Here is a 3,801-nt window from a genome sequence, read left to right on the forward strand (position 1 = left end):
CAGTCAGGCCGACCGATTCACCTTTCTGGAAAGGTCTGATGAAAGTCAAACAATCTTTGTTTAATAGGATGAAGTTTGTTATTGGAAACGACACTAGTACACGTTTCTGGGAGGATACTTGGCTCGGCGAGACACCCTTGGCCATCCAATATCCGTCTTTGTACCGTATTGTTCAACGACGTGAGGTGTTCGTCACATCGGTATTTCAATCTATCCCCCTTAATATTCAGTTCTGATGGACGCTAGCGGGCAATCGTTGGGAAGAATGACTCCGTCTAGTTAGGAGACTGATGGAGGTCCAGCTTTCTCAACAACCCGATGAATTACGCTGGAAATTGACTAAGTCTGGAGTATTCACTGTTAAATCAATGTATATTGATGTTATTAATTCAAACTCCATTCCTACCTCCAAGCATGTTTGGGATGTCAAAATTCCTTTGAAAATAAAAGTGTTTATGTGGTTTGTCCATAAACAAGTTATTTTAATCAAGGACAACTTGATAAAGCGTAATTGGACAGGACCTACTAGGTGTAGTTTCTGTGATCAGGATGAGACAATCAAACACCTCTTTTTTTATTGCCCGTTGGCCAAAGTACTTTGGCAGACGGTCCACATTGCTTTTAATATCAATCCACCGAATTCTGTTAACGCGTTATTTGGGACATGGCTTAATGGGATTGAGCCTGCATTAGCGAGACACATTCGGGTTGGAGTTTGCGCTTTGCTGTGGACTATCTGGACTTGCAGAAATGATTTGGTTTTTAATAGAATATCATATATCCATTTTTTGCAGGTTATATTCCGAACTACGGCACTGATCCGTTCGTGGCTACTCACCTCGACGGAGGCCAGGGAGCATTTGGTTACTGGATCTTTCCGCTGGGAGATGGTAGCTCGGGATATCTTCAACCGGTTTGGATGGCGGTCATGTAATAGGATAGGCATTTAGTTTACCTATTTAGTTTTAGCCAGCCGGTTGTGGCGTCTTTTCATGGCTAATTGGTGTTTCTAGCCCTTTTTGGCTCTGTGTGAGCTTTCTTTGCTTTTTTATTATTTTTGGAGACCTTGGAACCATGTTGGCACTACTTCATTTGGTTAATAAGATGGCCGTATGCATCATTCTGATGCAGAGCCCGGGGAGTCCCCCTTTTTGAAAAAAAACAAAACAAATGGGGCAGAGGCCGTCCCCAGGATCATTCTGTTTTCGGACCTCCGTGCTCGAAGGGAGTCGGCCTTCGATCCATTGCCAGAGAAATATGCGGATTTTTAAGGGGGGGGTGCTTTTAGTGCTTTAGCTAGTGTAGGTTTTTTGGTTGCCATTTCTAAATAACCGAAAAGAAAAATCTCAAACCGTGGTAAAAATCTGAAAACTGCCATGTGCACAAAAACACACTTATAGCTGGGGAGGTTCAAATCTTTCTTCCCAATGGATCAGATTGATGTTGATCGTGTCATGTAGTACAAGACAGAAAAGAAAAACACCTAAATTAGCATGTAGAACAAGGGCAGATCACCCAGAGAGCACTCGGCCACCCACGGTTACATCCATCAGGAGAGTTCTGGGTACGCAAAACTTATCCCCTAAGTATCCCGAGCCCTCTTTTTAAGCAAATCGGCCATCCTTGTCGGCAGATCAAATTAGCACACACGACCATCAGCAGATTTGATCTTTTAACCTGCATCGGTCAAATTGGGACGTGCGTGCGTGCCATCCGAGTCAGCTTATCATCATCAAATGATGGTGAAATCTCTCGACATGGAGATCGACAAATTACATTTCCCAATCAAAGTGGACCTCCCAGCGGCGTCATCCGTGTAGGTATGGGCTTATATATATTGCAGATGATGCCAAGCTTGTATATATGCATGCATGCTTACACCTCCAAAAAAAAAAACATGCATGCTTACACGGTTACACCTACTAACCATCATCATCATCATCATCTAGAAAAATGCTTTGGATAGACATCTGTTGATCGATCGCTTTATTTTCCATATCCGTCGAGAAAAAGAGCCGACGAACGGTGGTAGTGCAGTCTCGCTCATTTTCGCAAAAGCTAGGCTAGCGCTGACGCAATTCGGCGGCCAAAGTCTTTGCCCCCTGCGGGTGTCATCCGGCCGCGTTTTGATTCTACATCAGCAATGCACACTGTTAATTAGCTTTGCTTGAAAGAGGATGTGCCTGGATCCAAACATTTTAGTATCTGCGAGATCGCGTGCATGTCGTCTACAGTTCGATCCACTACATGCGATGATATTCCTCGAAATTTCCCGCGCATGCGTCGGCACGTGGTCGTTGAGGCGCCGCGTCGTGCAATCGTGCGTGCACGAACGGAGGAATTGTGCAACTAAATCAGCACTCAAGATCATCTTTCTATACTTTTCTTGACATATTTCTTGTTCTTCTTTTGAAGCAAATCGAAGGGTATCCAGCCGACCCCACGCTAGAGTGTTCGCGCTATGCTGGAAATTTACTTCCGTTCAGTGCACGCGTAGTTTGGCTTAAATGCGCGTTGGCCGGCTGGTCTTACGATTGAAGCCGTGTGTGCTTGATGATAAGCAGCAATTTGGACGTTCGGGAGGCTGGGTGACTAGCTGCTACTGCTTAGTGCATGCATGCATGCATGCATGCATGGTCGTGCTGCGTGTGGGTAAGGATTGCCCATTGGATTTGTGGTCCACGCACGTACCATGTGACAGGATCGGATCGATGAACCTCCTTTCTGAATACCCCATTTGGATTCTCTTGATACACCAACTAACTAGTGAAGTTGCAACTTTAATCGTATCGTTCTATTACTAGCTGTGCGGAGCGTGTTTAGTATGACCCTTATGTCAAAGCTGAAAAACATTCGGCCCCCCGGGCTCGATCGTTTCGGATATAGATAAGAGTTGAACTTTAGAAACCTTGACGTCCGTAGCTTTTAATTTTCTAGCACTGCTGCATGCATGCCACCATGGTTATCCAACATGTTGGTGCGCTTGTAAGTTTTTTTGTTTTGTGAGGGAAAACTGCTCTTGTAAGGGCATTTCTAATCACTCCCCTATCTGGTCTTAGAGGACTGAAAAGACAATTTTACTCCTCTAACGCGTACCTAACCGATCCTCAATCGGCTATAAGGGAGTAAACATTATACTCCGGCTTTAACTTTCTCTCTAAAGGCATTTCTAACCGATCCCCTATCCGGCCTTAGAGTGGTAAAAAGTTGGTTTTACTCCTCTAACGTGCACCTAACCGATCCCCAATTGGCTATAAGGAAAGTTATACTCTGGCCCCAACTTCCGCCCTAAGGGTATTTCTAACCGATCCCCTATCCGGCCTTAGAGGAGTAAAAAGGCAGTTTTACTCCTCTAACGCGCGCCTAACCGATCTGCAATCGGCTACAAGGGAGTAAAAATTATACTCCGGCGCCAACTTTCTCCCTAAATATACTCCGCCGAGACGGGTGCGAAGGCGCATCGCGCGTGGAGCGCCATCAACGCGTTGACCAGTAGATGCGCCACATGAATCGCGCGGGCTTCCAGTCCATGTCGTTCAAGACGGCGCCCAAGGCGCGGGAGTGGGGGCGGCCGGCCTCAAGCGCTCCTGGACGTCCTACCTCGCAACACTTTTCAGACTCACGCGCTCCGCATCCACGTCCTCATCTCGCTGGCGTCCGTGATCGGCATGTCCGGTGCGCTCACTAACGATGCCGGCTTGGTCACCATCATCGCGGGGGCGCCTAGCAGTTGTTCACTGAAATGTATAAGCCAAAAGTAAGTTTTACTCTGTTATATATAGAGGATCGACTAGGTCCGAT

Source organism: Triticum urartu, chromosome 7, assembly GCF_003073215.2.
Source record: "Triticum urartu cultivar G1812 chromosome 7, Tu2.1, whole genome shotgun sequence".
NCBI classification, from domain to species: domain Eukaryota; kingdom Viridiplantae; phylum Streptophyta; class Magnoliopsida; order Poales; family Poaceae; genus Triticum; species Triticum urartu.